At 39.7% G+C, this 18218-nt stretch overlaps 1 protein-coding gene across 1 annotated transcript in view; it reads left to right on the top strand.

Moving 5' to 3' along the window:
- The window catches only part of ST8SIA4 (ST8 alpha-N-acetyl-neuraminide alpha-2,8-sialyltransferase 4), a 55466-nt gene that overhangs the window by 35053 nt on the left and 2195 nt on the right, over positions 1-18218 (top strand). The gene's annotated exons all lie outside the window — the stretch shown is intronic.

Genomic DNA, 18218 nt, shown 5'->3' on the forward strand with positions numbered 1-18218 from the left:
TTTCAAGCTTTGCTGCTTAGTTTATCTGCCATGAGCAACAGCACTGTACCTAAAGCTAATGACTGTTAGCAGCTAAGCAGGGAATAAATAACATATAGTAAATACAAAAAGTGTATTTGCGACACATTTATTTTGAAAACTGTGTTGCTACTATTATTTTTCAATGTTAGGGTTTTTATTTAACAGATTTTATGTAAGGGAATATAAAATAATTTCTGTGTTTCTGAAAACTATAAAAATGTGCAAAATTAATTCTCATTTTACTGTATGTAACTTCTTGTAATGAAGATTCGAGCTGTGCAGTTGAGAAGCAAACCAGAAACTGTTTTTATAGTCTTTCTTTGACAACCAAAGTACAGAGGGGACTAAAGTCCATAGAGTCATGTTGGGCAGATAGTACCAATAGGATGAAATGTAGCTTCTCAATTTGTTTAGACCTGTGAGGTGAGCTGTCTGTTGATTCAGTGTGATACATGTACATGAGGAATTTGCCTGATTTCCTTCGTTTTTTAAAGTTATGTTTCTAAAGTAAACCTTACAATAATTTTGATTCTTCTATTTTTTGTTCTGATTGTAAGAGCTTCCAAAGACATGTCCATTTAGCTTTGATCTCGTTGAACTATTGTGATGAGGAGCAGTTGTATTGAGCATCCAGCCAGTAACAGATTTCTTCAAATGCTTAATTAGTTACTGAGGTGACATGGAAATAAGCAAACAAAGCTACAGCTTTATATGCTGTATGGTATGACATTTCCCTTTGGTCAGTTCAGGTCAGCTGTCTTGACTGTGTCCCTTCCTAGCTTTTTGCTCACTACCATCTGGCTAAAAATGCCTTTGGATCTGAAACTTTCAGTGGAGAATCATTATGATACCAGGTTATATGAAAAATTCTATTAGTTCTAAATGTATTTGTTAAACGTTTTTTCCAAATTGATTCCTTCATCTGGAAAAAATAATAAAAATAGAGAGGAAAAGAGAAAAGTTAGAAAAATAAAATCTGAGACTGAGGTTTTCTCTTTTGCTCTTTGTTATGTCTTTGGGGGATGTGGTGGTAGGACAAAACAAAAAGCCTAAACCAAGAGAGAAGACACAAATGGATTCCTGTGATTGTTCCTTTTGTTTATCTTCTGTTTCTAGCTGCTACATTGGTGTTAGCAGAGTTAGATCAGGAAGAGAGTATGGCATTGTTTTCTGCACAGGTGATCATAACAGATGAAAGGTGGTGCTACCAGGTGCTGTCAGTTACCTTATACTCCAGGTCGCTGGGTTAGTTTTGAAAATGAATAAACAGTCCAGTCCTTCAGTGAAATAATACACTGAGACAATCCTTACAGTGGTGCCAGTATAGGAATGAGCAGTTTGTCCTAGTATCTTCTGTAGCCTCACTTTTTCTTGCACACAAGCTTCTTCCAAAAATGCTTTAATGGGTTTGTTTGAAGTCCCTGTGTTTTTGTTCATATATGGAGAAAGGCTTAAGTGCTTTGGTCAGAAGCACTGAGTAGCATTTGGGCATTTTATGCCAAGGCTAATGGCTACCTTCCTCCCAAATGCTGCCTATGGGGAAGGAGTCTGTCTCTTCCTTTTACACAAGGAGCCCAGGATTTAGAGTATTTCTCTGCTGTGCAGGAGAAAAGCTCCTGTTCATTTCTCTTTCTGAGGTGTACTGGTTCTGGCTGGGATGGAGTGAACTTTCTTCGTAACAGTCCTGTGCCAAAATGCAGGTGCTGTGTTTTAGACTTGTGGGTAAAACTGTTATTAACATGCCAATGTTTTGGCTGTTGCTGAAAAAGTGCTTGCACAGCCTCAAAGTGTTCTCCATGTCTCACTCGTCTCCACCAGTGAGTAGGTTGGTAGTGGGTAAAAAGCTGTGAGGGCACAGAGCCAGGACAGCTGACCTGGCCCGACCGAAGCAAAATGCCATACTTTACAGCATCATGCTCAGCCAGTAATAGGACTGCGGTAGCAGAAGAACCTAGGGGAATGTCTTCCAGGGTGGCTGCTGCTGTGAGACGAGGTGGGCCTTGGTTTGCTTGTGGGTGGTGGTGAGCAATTGGTTCCTCCCCCCTGCCTTTTTATTCACCTAGTAAGCTGCCAGTTATCTTCATCCGTTAGGTTTCTTGCTTTTGTTCTTCCTGTTCTCTCGACTGTCCCACCCAAGAGGGAGCAAGGACTGAGAGCGCAGCTTTGTGGGTGCTCAGCTGCTGGCCAGTGTCATCCCACCATGTGAGAGGGAAGGAATTTTTGTGAGTATTCGCTACATCAGCCGAGTACAAGCTTTTCAGAGACTAAGGAGAGCCTACTAGCCTGTTCCAGTTTGCATCAGAGAATTAAGAGACTTGAGTTAGAAGGCAGGAAAAGGGGTGAGCATTACTGTATTTCAGATACTTGCAAGATAAAAGAGGCCTTGTGGTTAGGTCAGTGCTGTCATACCTGGTGATGTTTTAAGCACAGAACATGTTTTGAAAGAAAACAACTGATTCATCAGGCAATGGGGTCTGGATTCTGCCTCTGTGATGCTGGAAGGGGTACCATAGCTGAGTTAGCTGCTAGGTGTCTGCATTTTGGATGGAATGACATTTAAATCTCTCACCAGTCCTCATTTCCTTACCAGGCTAGTCTGAAATCTCTGCCCTTCTGTGCATTCTGTTTTATACATCTCTTTGAGCAGAGATTCTCCTGTGAATCCTGTTCTTAGGTGTCCTGCTGTTCTTACGCTCATGTATAGGCTCAAGGGCATGTCTATACATGTGTGGGAGATTAATGTTGTGTATGGATTCACATTGTGATTTTAATAAAGTGAGATTGCTGTATTTAAGTCCTTTTTTGAGATTTTTCCTTCAGTTTTCAACAAGTGAACTAATGAGCCACAGGAAAAATTAAGAAAATAACCACTACTTCTAAAGTGTAAAAAGTCATTACTTTTACTTCAACCTTTTTTTAAACAATATTTCTGTATTGAAAGAATAGTTGATATACCTCATGAGCGCTGTGGAAGCAGCTTATTTACATTTTTCATTCTGTATTTAGTGGGAACAAGAGTAATCATTTGCATTTTTGAAGCATATTTTTAGTAAATTAGTCAAAGAAGGTTGACTTAGAAAAAGTTATTGCTAGAACTTGCCGCTTCATTTTAAACATAGTTGTACTGTAATTGGCAAACAGTGGGATATAGGAGAATTTCCAACCAGAATGAGACATCATTTTCTTTTACAAGTTGCAAGCAAGGACGACCTATGAAAGGATCTGAGATAAGACCCTTCTGAGAACAAGTGCAGCTGCTGGTGTCAGAACATTTTGAAAGCTCGTGAGGGTTATTTTATGTTTTATTTTTCAGTATAAATGTGGGCATACTCACCAGAAGTGTTGGCAGAGAGGAGGTAATGTGTGTATTAGTCATATTGAAACCAACAGGTGGCACAACTTATGCTTCTATCAAAATCTTTAGCTTCAGGTGAAATGTAACGTACAGGAGGGCTAAGAGGGCAGTATCCAGTTTGTTCCAGGCTGCTCCTATAATGTATGATCTATCTTGTGGGCTTTGCAAACTGTTTGAAAAACTCATGTTTGTCATGAACATTCCTTTCTCACCTTTAATCTGTAAGATTAGAGTATAGAAGAAGATGCAACAGTGAGAAGTGAGGCTACAGACTATAGCTCTCGATGACAAAAAGCTTTCAGAAAATAGTGTGTTTCTTTTTCTCTTCCTTTCAAGAGCTAGCAGTCATTTTAAAATCACTAAAGCAAAATCCTGAGGGCTGACAAAGACAGGATCAAGGAGGGAACCCCTCCCTCAGTGCAGCAGTGTGTTCTCTCTGAACAGTGAGGTACGCATGCCTGCACGAGCTGGGAAGCTGCATGGCTGGATGAAATCTCACAAGTGTAGCTGTGCGCTGTGCTGTGGAGACTGTGCCAAGGAGATGGTGCAGTGTGGCCAGCTGTAGGGGACTGCTGTAAGCTGGCACTGGAAACAGATGCAGGGCTTAACCTGCAGACTGCTGATGGCACTTGGGATTTCTGTTACCTGCAAGGGGGTTGTCATGGGTTTTCATACAGGAATTGATTTTCAGTAGTTTGTGGGTGTCTCTGAGTCCCCAGGGACTTTTCACAATGGGAATAGATCCACACAAAAGATGCTGGCTGGCTGTGGAGTCAATTAGAAGGTGAACTGAACGAATTCTGGGGAGTGAGAAGGATGGGTTTGAGAGGATTTGAGTAGAGAAAGATTTGGCTCATGCATTTGGAAATCTGAGCTCTCTGAAGTTGTTAGTAGCGAACATCTGTCCTTTTTCTACTGAATCCATTCAGAGAACAGTAGGCTCGTCAATGACGAGGGTAATGCAGAAGGGCTGTTGTAGAGTGCAAAATTTGCCTGAGAACTCCTGGTGGGATTGCTAAGCCATTGTTGTTATTTTGGTATGATGATTATCCTCTGAAACAGATCAAAGAGAAGAGGAAATCTGTCTTTCTGGTTTTGTTTTCAATTTCTATAAACTTGTTTGTAACATGCAAAGCAAGTTCCGGGCACAAAATATCTGGGAAATGTGCCAATGTGTAAACATACTTCATTTCTATAACATTGATGACTTGAAGTTGAGTAGCTTGAATTTAGACTGAAGATCTCACTTCAAATTACTGTTAATTACATGGCTGATGGTAACTTAGTAAAGCCACTGGCAATGTACCATGACTTTTAGCATAATAAGTAATGGTAAGACAGTTCAGTTTTTGCTTAAAGGCTTTAATCAAGGAAGTGACAAGTATTTCTTTTCCTTTAAAAATAATTTTTAATATGCATTCACACAACCTTTTTTCTTTTATTATTTCTTTATTGTAATTTTACAATTTAGTGAACTGGCTAGCTGATCTATTTTGGGATTGTCATAATTCCTCTTTTCTTTATAATGGTGGTCAGCTACCTGCTGTATGCCTCTATTGATACATTTTAAAGTGCATAAAACTCACAGAAATAAAATAAGTTACACAATGGAGAGGACACATCTCTAAATTTTTTGGCAAATACTAGCCAATCCTAGCAAAGCCTTTTGTCATATTTCTCTGTAGTCCTTTCTGAAATATGTAGTAGAAGGGAGAAATTGATGCAGAAGGCTGTCATATCAGCAAATCTTGGAGGCAAGCAAGCTAAAGACAGGAAATCTTTCTGGAGAAAAAACAGCCATTAATCTCTTTACTTGAAAACCACAGTAATTTCTGTTAGGAAGTTACTGCTTGTAAAATCAGTAGTGGGATCTGCAGCTTCTCACATAAGGATCATATATTTGTTTCTGACCAAATGCAGCACTGACCGAAAGCAGTTTTTTTTCTTGGTGTGTTGCATGTCGTGTGTCCTTGTGAAACCAGTTGGTGGGCTTGGCAGAACTCCAAACACATTTCATTGCTACTAATTGGCATTTTGGTTGGCGTTGTTTGCACTGAAGCTAGGGCTTAATGGGATGTGAAAAGTGAGCAATAGTCATTCTTTAAAGGTGCTGGTCCTTGGTGTGGCAGGGCGTGCTTTTCATACTTAATAGCCTTTGTAAGGCAATCTCTCACTTTTGAGCTCCACATTAAGTTGTGATGCAGCAAATTGCTTCTGTTCAGTCACGTTCTTCAACACATGCTTGCAAATGCTTCAGTGAATGCTTTTTAACTGTTAAAGATTTTATGTAATCTTTATCCTAAGGAGTAACTTCTGCCCGCTTACTCTACTGAAGTAGTTTACTTTTATTTGTATGATGTCTGGTTCTTATAGTTGGTTAATTCAGTGACTGCTGTGGGATTTATTATGGTAAAATCAATAGCTTTTATATCTGATTAATCTGCTCTAGTTCATTGCATTGACCAAATTTAAGGGCCTTTAATGGACATTTTATATAATAATCTCTAAAAGGGAGACTTCAGATTGCACTGAATAAATCAAAAGGGGTCAGATTTTCTTCTGTATAATTGAAGTTAGTCTAATGAGTAATAGCATCGAACATGTTGTTTTACTGTATCTATCCAGAGCTGATGTTAGACATTATTGACTTCAGCTGTCAAGGGAAGTGGGGCACAAGCTGAAAGCAGTTTTAACCTGTTTATCCATCAACCGAGCAAAGAACATGCTGAACATATTCTTAAGTTCACAAGGTACATTTTAGGCTACATTTTTCGATGTCAGTTTCAGTACCAGTGCCATTAATGAAATGCTCCATGGTACAGGGCATAGTCCTTATCCTGGGATCATCTTTATACATAACCCCCTAGTCAAGAAACACAGAATATACTCCACAGCAGAATGTCCCATAGTTGTGTCTTTTTCTCATTTTTAGGGTGGAGTTAACAGCTGATGTAAGGTGTTAGAAAATGGCATCTCAAGAATACATACCTCTGTAATAGATGTTCTGGGGAGCAGATAACTTCTTCCAGGGTTTTCTGAAGTGACAAAGACAGAATTTAACAGTTCAAGTAGGGAATTCCATTACTGTGTTTCTAGTTCCTTAATATACATAGTGGGATCACTGTTTTCTTCTTATTCCTCGTATATTTTTTCTTTCTTTTTTTACTGAACATGACAGCATTTGCATTGCTTTGAAAAGAGAGAAAATTAGTTAGGATTTTTTCTGTCACAGAAATACATTTACAAGCAGCTGGGAGAAGTCTCAAGATTGCTAGCCCTTGTTCTTGTGGGGGACATCAACCTACCAGATGTCCGCTAGAAATACAACACAGCAGAGAGGAAACAGTTTAGGAGGTTTCTGGAGTGTGTGGAAGATAACCAGCCCCGATGTTTACACCTGATGTTTGCAAACAGGGAAAGGCTTCTGGGTGATGTGGTGGCTGGAGGATATCTTGGGCATAGCAATCACAAAGTGATCTCAGAGAAGTAAGGAGGAGTGTCAGCAGAACTGCTGCCTTGGACTTCTGGAGGGCCGACTTTGGCCTGTTTAAGAGCCTGATTGACAGTGGCTTGGGAGACACTTCTGAAGGGCCAAAGGTCCAGGAAGGCTGGACATTCTTCAAGAAGGCAGTGTTAAAGGTGCAGAAGCAGGCAGTCCCCATGTGTCAAAAGATGAGCCAGTGGGAGACAAGACTGGCCTGGCTGAACAGAGAGCTTTGGCTGGAACTCAGGATAAAAAGGAGTGTTTCCCACCTTTGGAAGAAGGGACTGGCAGCTCTGAAGGACCACAAGGATGTCACAAGGTTATGCAGGGCGAAGATTAGAGAGACGAAAGTCAAGCTAGAACTCAGGCTGCCACTGACATAAAAGATAATAAAATATGTTTTTAAAAATGCATAAGAAACAGAAGGAGGACCAAGGATAATAGTCAACCTTTATTGGATGCAGTGAGGAACATTACCACAAAGGGTGAGGAAAAGGCTGAGGTACTTCATGCTTCCTTTGCCTCTGTCTTTAATAACAAAACCAGCTTCCCTCTGGGTACTCAGCCCCCTGAGCTGGAAGACAGGGACAAGGAGCAGAAAAGGACCTGGGAGTGTTTGTTGACAGCCGGCTGAACATGAGCCCGCAGTGTGCCCAGGTGGCCAAGAAGGCCAGTAGCATCCTGGCTCATATCTGAAATAATGTGGCCAGCAGGACCAGGGAAGTGATAGCCTGTACGTGGCCCTGGTGAAGCCACACCTCGAATCCTGTGCTCAGTTTTGGGCTCCTCACATCAAGAGGGACGTAGAGGTGCTGCAGCATGTCCAGAGAAGGGCAGCAAAGCTGGTGAAGGGTCTGGAGCACAGGTCTTAAGAGGAGCAGCTGAGGGAACTGGGGTTGTTTAGTCTGGAGGATACTCAGGGGAGACCTTACTGATTTCCACAACAACCTGAGAGGAGGCTGCAGGCAGGTGGGGATTGGTCTCTTCTCCCAGTTAACAAACAGCAGGATGAGAGGAAACAGACTCGAGTTATGCCAAGGGAGGTGTAGATTGGATATTAGGAAAAAATTCTTTACTGAAAGGATGGTGAAGCAGTGGAACAGGCTGCTCAGGGAAGTGGTGGGATCACCATCCCTGGAGGTGTTTAAAGAAATGCGTAGATGCAGTGCCTAGGTGCTTGACAAAGCATGTAAGTTCAAGATTAACATGAACATGTAGTTATGTTGTTTTACATATTATTCCAATTACATGGGTGTGTATTTTTTCAACTGAAACTAAAATTCAAAATTACTTATATTTCAGATATAACAGAAGTTAATCTGTACAATTTGCATCATATAATAGATATTTAATAGTCATGCAGTGGGAAAATTATCATTTTCTATTTATTAGAGGATTTGTTGTTACTATGCAGGACTTGAGTCAAATTTATTTTATGGCTGTGTATCTTTGCTGACTGAAGCCATTATGAAGGTTTACTGTCAAGAGCCTACTTCAGTAGCCTTTCAGAGGCTTGAATAGCTACTCTACGACATAAATAAAGGCTCTTTCAGGAACAAATATGGCTGGTAGAAAGCAGACTGCTTATTTATCCCTGCCCGGCCTCTGCCTGTTAATACTGCCCCTGTGGGCCAGGTGAGATCAGACACTCTTGGGTTCTGATTTCTCAGGTTTAGCTCCAGCAGTAGTAGGTGAGGTCCCAGTGTAGGCTTGTGTCTCCACCCTTCAGCTGGAGTCTGACCTCTGGTATCAACCCTGCTGATGCCACAGACCAAATTTCTGCTTAGGAAACCAGCCTGCCATCACAGTTGGTCTGGATCAGCCACTCCGTCCATGAAATGTGCCAGCAGCAGGGAGCTGCCGTGCTGTCTCATGCCACCTTTGAAAGGGAAAGGAGCCCCAGAAGATGAACGGAGAGGATAGGATGGTTTCCCAGCAATTATCACTGCTCGGGGCAGAGCTTTTCCATTAGCAGAGGGACAGAGTTCTGCTTCAAAAACAGGCACAGCATGATTGTGAGTCAAAATACAAGTTTAGCTTGCATCTTGAAACTGAACATCTCAGTGAAGTAAAATACCTGTCTTCTATGACTTGTCTTCTCATTTTGCAGTTAGGAAATGCCGTTTTTTCTATACACTACACATTTTCTTTTGTCTGTCATTTTTCCATACTTTCACTCTCTCTTTTGCCTTATTTCTCCCACCTGTACATATGTTTCTGTGTGTGAAAGAGTTTGGTAGGTTGTCTTATTTTACTGAATAGAAAATCAGTTGTGAAGGCAAAGGTAGTTAAAACCCATAAAATACTCTTGTGCCATTTCCAATCTGATGGTGATTTCTATCTTCCTCCAATCCATCTCCTTGCTTCCTTGCTTCAAAATCTTTATGTATGAAAAAAGAGTTCATAGGCTTAGCTGGTCTTAACTTTAGCAAGTTGTGTTTCCTAATTCGCTGTTAATAGAAGGGCAATGTTATGCTATATTTTGATACTTCTTTATCTTTAGCAGATCTTCTTCCTATTGAGGTGATTTTCCAAAAGTTTATTAAAGCAGCTTTTGGAGCAGATCATGCTAGAGCAATGGTGCAAAGCAGAATAGTCTCCTACAGCAGGGAAACTGAACCGTTTTATTTTAAGATAGGCGAAAGTGAGCTATAACATATTCTAAATTATTTTGCCATAGCCGGTAAGGACTGTGCTTACACTGGTTAAAATTCTCTGTGGTAGCACTGACACTGAATTACAGCCTGCTGGCCATGCTTTGATTTAGCTGTGGTAGTGCAAGGTATGTAACGTGACTCCGTTCACCGCTGGTATCACTGATCTTTTCTTTCTCTTTCTAAGGAAGATTGCCAGGCAGAGTCCAGTCTCTTTGAGTGGTCCTTGAAATGTGCTTTTTAAGCAAGCATTTGAATTTACTTGACGGTGTAATTTACAGGGTAAAGGAAGGAAACCCCAAACAAACAAAAAAAACCACAACCCTTAACACTGAAGTAGTGAATTAAGTTTGCTAAAAAGCAAATGACAATTTTGAGGAGTTTCAGCTCTTCGTAAAGTACATTATTCCTTTTAAGTCAATGGATTTTGTGTATGCCATTTCAAAATATTGTACATTGAAAACTGTGAAGTAGATCTTAGTGCAAATACTCAACAGTGTTTCTGTGCTGGCTGTCACACTCTGTTATTGTTCCTTCTTTAATACTTTCACACTCTAGATTCCTTGTGCAGCCTCCTGCCCAAGGCATATCTCAGTAAGAAAAGGATGAGTATTGCATGTTTAATTAATACATTTACATAAATTGAGGGGGCCAGTTGAAGGGTTGTTCATATCGTTAATGTGATTAATCCCACTGAAGACACAAAAGCACAAGCAAATTCTTTATTCTCTCTGAGTTTGAGTAAGGTATTTGAGCTAACACCTTCTTGAGAAAGCAGATGCTGACTCAGAAGGTGGAAGTGGCTAGTTTAAGTAGATTCCTGTCTAGGCTGTGGTCTTATGTGTGCCAGGTACCAGCACAGAGGCTTAGAAGAAAAGTTAGAAACAGAGGAAATGTCAAGTGTTTACCCTGTGATATGTGCTCCCATGGCCAGCTGCTTATCAAACCCAAGAGAAGGAGCTTCATCTGCACCGCTGTGTTTGTGAACTTCAACAATTTGTATCTTTTTATTCAGTTGGCTGTTGTCATCGTAAACCTCCTGTTGCAAGTAGTTCCACTGTTCAATGGTGTGTTGTATAATAAAGTACTTTCATCTGTTTATTTTAGACCTGCCACTGAGTAACTCCAATAGGTCCATAGTTTTTATGTTACAGTGCTTCTGTTAAAGTAGTTATTAAGTCCCTGTTTGCTTTCTTTACACACTACATAATTTTGGAGCTTTCTGGCATACACGCTCTTAGTTGTCTTTTGCAAGCTATGAGTTTACTCTGTCCTCATACAGAAGGTACTTCATTCTTCTGATAGCCAATGTTGCTTTACTCTGTGTCTTATCCTGTATTTTTTTGAATGTAGTCAAGACAGTATACATCCTCTAGCTTCTCCCACTGACACACTCTTGAGTAACACTGAAATGTTTTGTCTTTGTTCTCATAATCTTTTCCCCCTATCTTCTTATTAATGCTAATACTTCAACCTTTCAAATACCATATAGGATTTAACAGAAAGCTCTTTCAAAAAATACTCTTGCCTTGTAATAGCTGTTGAAGGAACAGATTTTCAGTGACTGGCAAATGTGTATGAGTGGGTTTACTTTGAGATCAGCTTGCCACTCAGTTCTTGGTATATAATCTTCTGGAGCTGTTCAGGATTATAACTTAAATGTTTCTTCAGAGTCAGGCCTGTTGAGAGATGTGAGTTAAAACTCCATTGAAATATACACAACCAGATTCTAATCTCATTTATACTTGGAAATTCTATGGAATTTGTAGATACAGCAAATAAAGAAGTTAGGTATGCTAAATTATCTGATATTTTAATGTAGCTCATCATAGAAGGTTTTCCTTGTCTGAGACGACACATAAGATTTTGAGTACAGCCTTGGGAAAGCACATCTCTGTTTTAATCTGGTGAGAAGTCATCTATTCCACAGTAGCAGAGCAGATGACTGTCACTGGAATTCCCCAGTATCCATTTAATGTAATAATGATCAGCATCCATTGTTGCATTAGTCATTGTAATAGAGTCCTGTCAGAAGATCATTTTAACATCAACTATTTTAAAAACAGATGTCTATGTTTTTATATGTTTATTTTAATTTAATTTTTGTCAGTTCAGCTGCAAGAAGTCATTATCTGGTAGCAACTTTCTATTCAATTAACATTTCTTCTGCAATCATGTTGATAGTACATTCAAATTTTATAAATGTAAAGGTTTCCTGCTAGATATAGGTGAAAGTCTTGTTATTTTGATTGTAGGTTAAACCATAGGTGATATTTTGACCTGGGAGGAACAGGTTCAGTATTTTTTAAAGGCCAAAATACTGAGGTTTTGTAAACAGTAAGACAAATGTAAATATCAAAGCAATCTTTTAACAGTGATTGTGGATGCAAAAAAGTTGGTATATCTCATATTCATCAGAGCAGACTTTTACATCTTTAATTGCTTTTTGTACAGTTTTCAAGTATTGAAGGATAGGAGTATGAGTAGAAAAATACCTTCTTAGTTTCTTTAATTTTTCTAGATCTTTACAAATCACATCAATTTACTGCTGATAGTAGCCTTAAGACCAATGTACAGTACACCTGATTCATAACTTGTACTGCATTGTAACTGTTTCAGAACCCTGAAAGAATCTGTTGTAACTATTGAAGTGTTTTATTAGTGACTGGGAGCAGTCGTTTTGCTAGAAGGTTACTCCTGATGAAAGAAGGAATGTTTTATATTATATTCTGCTCACACTCTGTTCTTCATTCGGTTTCACTTTATTTCAGATTTCTTTCATGCAAGGTTGACTTAAATAGTTTGAGGTCAGGAGATGTTAAGAAAAGATGAACACCTGTGGGGACTGAAGGACACAATAAAATGTTAAAAAATCCCACCAGAAATATACTTAGATGTATATGTAGAAAGCTCAAGTAGACTGAGAGTTAGTTGCCATCAACAGAAACAAACTCTTTAATTCTTAGTCTCCCAATGTCATGCCATTGATTCTGATGGAGGTACAGCAAGTGTGGGACTGGAGGTTCCTGGCAAAGAACTTTTCCAGTTTCTCCATCAATTTACTTGGAGTGGAAAGCCTTCTTGCAGCTCCTGGGATGTCAAGAACTTGCATGCAAATACCTCAGATTAGAAACATGTTACAATAAAGGTATCTGTAGTTTGCCCTGTTGACTCATTTGCAGTTTGCAAACAGTTCTAACCTCCACATGCATCTCTGAAGAGTTTTTGCCAGCCTTTGCAGGCAATTTTCTGCATAACTTAGACTTCCTGATCGTTAGATTGTATCTTCCCCCATCTCAAATCAGTCAGGCTTATTTTGTATTTTCACTCTTACTCTCTACTTTCCACCTGTGGTATGTGCAGCTTTCTGTTGGTGGAGAACTACTAGTGGCTACTGATGATAGTTTTCAAACCAGTTTTTCTCCTAGATAGTAGGAAACTGAAATATTTTACAAAGACGCCATGGGTTTTAGCTTGCTTGTAGTGGTACAAAAATTAGCTTCCACCAGAAAATGTTACAATCTTTGTTTCTAACAGTAGCAATTAGAATCTGTTGTCGGTGTGAATAGGAACAGAACACGATTTTACCTGCCAAAGATAAGCTTCTTTTAAAATGGACTTGCTTTGTGAAGAGACAGTTGTACACTTCTACTAAGTTTAGCTGGTAAAATAACTGAGCATTTTATAAACATCCTAACACTTTGTGAGGAGAGAGCACAGGGTGGCATACACCTCAGCGGTAGCAAGGCTTTCAGCACTGTCTCCTACAGTATTCTTGTATCCAGGTTGGGATGTTGTCATCTGGATGACTGGACAACTAGAGGGGTCATAGTCTAGCTGGATGATTGGGTGGATGCATAGGCCAACAGGAGCCTGATGTAATTCAGCAAGGACACATGTGGAGTCCCACACCTGGGAAGGGTTGACCCTTGCAGCAGTGCAGGCTGGGGGCTGACTAAGGAGCTGGGGTCAGCTCTGTTGGACGGAACCTGGGCATCTTGGCAGGCAGCAAAAGCACAAGCCATCAGTGCTCCTTGGTAGCAAAAGGCCAAAAATATCTGGGGCTGTATTGACAAAAGCATAGCCGGTCACGTGAGGAAAGTGATTTCCGCACCAGTCCTGCCACCCCCTTTACTCAGCAGTTGTTAGACCACATCTGGAGTACTGTGCCCTGTTTTGGCCCCCCCGGTACAGGAAGGATCATGGCCAGCTGCAGCAAGTTGATCTGGGGGCTGCAGAGGTAGCTGGGTTGCAGTGTGGGCCCTGTCAGCAGTGGCTGAGGGAACCTGCTCTGAGAAGGAGGTTGGGCTACAGATCTGCTGATGTCCCTTTAAACTTGAATGATCCTGTGATTCTCATAAAACTCACCACTGAGTTGTATAGCTTTTATACCCATGTCTCAATTTAAAATAAAATTATTTTATCTAACAAAGAAGTCTTTCTCTTTTACCCTAGTTTTTATTATTATCTTGGTAGAAATAAAGACGATTGCATTTATACATACAGAATATTAAAACATTCAAGTCTTTTTACTTATGCTGTGGAACTACCTGTAAGCCTTACATTTCAGTAAGATAATACCAGGAAAAAAACATTTTCTTTATGCCTAAAACATCAAAAAGTATTAAAATAACACTGGCACAAATCCATTATGAACAGTACTTATCTCCAGTCTTAACAGAAATACTGAAATATGTCTTTGATTATTTTCACTTTTATATGTAACTTACGGTGAAACATGCACTGTTCCAAATTCTAAAATCACGTGAAATATCTTTGAAGTGTGTACGCCCAGTAAAAAAAGAAAGGATTGTGGAAAAGAGATCTATATTGGACTGGATGAAAGAGAAGGTCTAAGGTGTGTGGCCATGACTTACTACATAATATGTCTGAGGCAGGTAAAAAGGTTTTGGGGACAAAAATGCTTGGATTTGGGATGAGGAGCTGACGTGAAAATAGACAGGATGATATCAGAAGAAAGGAGTAGCAGCAGAAGGGCATCATTAGAAGAACCAGTACCTGCTTGAGCATACCTTCTTTTCATGAAAGAGAGAGTTTTAGTGGCCCCTTGCTATCAGCAGGGTGTCTTTTAGTCTTACAGTGCATTGTGCTGGTTTTGGTTACCTGTTACAAACCTGAGAATTAAATGTAATTTTATAAAAATTGCATACATGAACCTGTCTACATTAACTAAGTACTGTACTGGCCTTCCTTTCATTTCAGATAGTTCAACATACTCTGTTTTTGCATGCTTTTTTTTCATGTTTAGTGATGCTGAATTTTTTCCTTACCACTGGAGGATTTTTGCCTTCTGAGTATTAAGCTGAAGGTAATAATATATTACCAGTGTCTTCACTAAGTTACCATCAGTCATGTAATTAAAAGTAATATGAAGTGAGATTTCAAGCCACGCAACTTCAAGTTACCAACGTTACGGAAATGAATTGTGTTAACATGTTGGCACATTGGGTAAATCCAGTGGTCTGTTTCGCAGCGTGGCCCCACAAGAGTTGGTTTAGCACTGCTGCCAAGAGAACAAGCGACTGAAGCACTGTACTGGTCCACTGTGTGGCCACAGCCTTCCACTTAAGGGCTTAATAGTCATGCTTATTAAGTAGCAGACTTCATTTTCTAACATGGCAAGATGCACCTATTCCTTTGTCAGTTAAACTTACTTCTCTATCCAGTCTGAAAATCAGGAATTGGTATGGGTGAAGATCTAGAGATTAGTTATGAGAAACCAGAGATTCCCTTTTAGATGTCTGTGAAGTTGCTTCCCTCACATTGTAATCTTAGACAGAAAATGAGCGCATCCCAGACAAACAGGTAAGAATGGTATCTTTAGGCTTAAAACTGAAGCTATAACAAAACTTCAGAAACTGAAAGCAGGTGCAAAAATGGTCATTGGTTGCAACATTTACAGCATCAGTCTATCTAAAAATCAGCCTTAGCTAAGTTTCATATTAGAGTAGCTACTTGAGTGATTAAGAAGATCATGTATGTGTTTTAGCCCAAATCACAAAGACTTGTTACACCACACAAAGAGGACTATCAATTCAATCAGAGGCTAGGAGCCAGAGATTTGCAGAGATCAGATGGTCTGCAGGAAGCTTCAGCCTGGAGCACTGAATGTGTCTTAACTGTTTCATTCATTGCATTACTTGTGTTTTTTCATCTGAAATAGAATTGATCCCAAGTTGCAAAAATTTTATAGGAAGCACAGCAAGTACTATATTTTGAGTACAGAACTTGGATATTTTTTTCATCTTTAAGAGAAACCAAACAGTTAAACTTCTGTTTTGTGTGATATCTGAATATGACAAGCAGAAGAAAAGATTTGTGTTTATGTTCTGAAATTGTGAGACTCTTCATTACATCTTGCTCGTTCATTACATACTTAATCTTCTATAGAAACTCTTACGTAAGAAGATGTAGTGTCCTTTTCAGATATTTTAGAGCTGCTTATTTACTATTCATTTCACTCTGTGCCTTGATCATCCTATCCCCGGAATGATAAAATTCAGCTGGGATGGTAGTTGTGTCCTGTCCCTGTAGTACCAGATGCATTAGGTTTGGTTGCTGTTTGGCTAGAGACGCTCATGTAGATGACTGACTGTGTGTGATTATAGCCAGTACCAACTTTTGAAGAGACAAATACCAGTTTCTAGAAAAAAAAATTAGCTTTCATGTTTAATCTGTTTCGCTGTATCTATGTTATGAAGTACTAAAAGTGGTCAGGTTTGTTTCTTCAGTAACTTCTTTATAAGCAAACATTTTTTAAAAAATCTTCTGGAATTGGAGTCTCTCCTTTGGCTTGTCTTGTTTTAAAATGTTGTAGTTTCTCAGAGTAGGAAGCAGACTACTTAGAAACTTATCTCGGAAACCTCTGTCTGAAAACTCAGGTTTATGAAAACAATGAAAAAGTTATATGAAATACGTTTGCCATTTGTACATGTAACCATTCCTGATTGCATTTGCTTCTTAAATATGCTTTTTACCGTGCTATTTTTACAGCCAAACAAAAATCTGAGTCATTCCCTTGGTTGGCTTTGGAGAAGCAATCACCCAGCCTAGAACTCCTTCCTGTTTGCAGAGTCCTTCAGCTTTCAAAAAGGAAACTGAGTACAATGCAAAAAAAAAAAAAAAAAAAAAAAATCTTTCACATGCATATATCTGTGATTCAAAAACATGAGCCTTTAGGCCCTGTAGTTTTGGCAAGGAGTGAAACTGTGTCATGGTTTAACCCTGGCCAGCAACCCAGCACCACGCAGCCAGTTGCCCACTCCCCCTCATTCAGAGGGATGGGGAGGAGAATTGGAAAGGAATGTAAAACTCAAGGGTTCAGATAAGAACAATTTAATAATTTAAACAGAATAAAGAGGTAAAGACCAACAATAATAACAATAATAATATACTAACAATAATAACAATAACAAAATGGAAAGCTGGGGAAAAAAGGGTAAAGCAAAAGCCGCGCATGCAAGCAAAGCAAAACAAGGAATTCATTCACCGCTTCCCATGGGCAGGCAGGTGCTCAGCCATCCCCAGGGAACAGGACTCCATCACGCATAATGGCTATTTGGGAAGACAAAAGCTATAATGCCAAATGTCTCCCCCCTTCCCCCTTCTTCCCCCAGTTTATATACTCAGCATGATGTCATATGGTATGGAATACCTCTTTGGCTAGCTTGTGTCACCTGTCCTGGCTGCGTCTCCTCCCAATTTTCTGTGCCCCCCCAGCCCTCTTGCTGGCAGGGCCCAAGGAACTGAAAAGTCCTTGATTTAGTATAAACATCACCCAGCAACAACTAAAACATCAGTGTCCTACCAACACTGTTCTCACATCCGAGCCAAAACACAACACAGCACTAGCTACTAAGAAGAAAATTGACTCTCTCCCGGCTGAAACCAAGACAAACTGAAAAGGCCAGTTTCAATGGGATGCTCATGTTTAATGTTGCACAGCATCTGACGCTTTTAAGATGTTTTAAGTTTTAAAAGACGTGGGTTTGCTATCCTGCCTCATAGTGAGGGGTGGGGTTTTCCTTCTGGTACACCACTAAATGCCATTGAAGAAATCTGGTTTTATTGTAACTCTGTTTAACACAAGGCTAACTCTGATCTGATGAGGCTTACCTGCCTTGACTTCATGTCTAGGCTATGGTAGAAACAATTCACAGACTATCACGGACAAAGAATATAGTAGTACAGTGCAGTGATTTGGGTTTGTGTGGTAACGCTATGTAATGATTTGCTTACCTCCCTTACTTGCCAGCCACCTCTTCCCCCAGTTTGACCAGTAGAATGACTAGGTTTAAGTTTCTAAATACCCCTTTTTATTTCTATAAAGTACTAACAATCTTTCCGTTGAATCAGGCTTGGCAGAAGTGTTTTACCAGTAACAGGCTCACACCGTTTTAATGAAATTTTGATTTTAAGGAATGACTATGCAAAACAATGTTGTTGGCAGATTTTGAAGGTACCAATGTGAGCTATGTGCTGGAATTCAGTTCCCATGTTCCTTCTGCACCTATCCACCATTTGCCTCTTTGAAAAAAACCTCTGCAGCTTCTAAACCCAACTGATTCAGGAAAACTGTCCCATAGCTTCAGTTGGATTTGTGAACTGTTGAGTACAAAGCAAAACCTTTCTAAAATTATTAACGTAAGATTTTGCTTGTGTGGAGACTGCTGTTAGCAACCAG

The sequence above is a fragment of the Falco biarmicus genome, chromosome Z (assembly GCF_023638135.1).
Source record: "Falco biarmicus isolate bFalBia1 chromosome Z, bFalBia1.pri, whole genome shotgun sequence".
Lineage (NCBI taxonomy): Eukaryota > Metazoa > Chordata > Aves > Falconiformes > Falconidae > Falco > Falco biarmicus.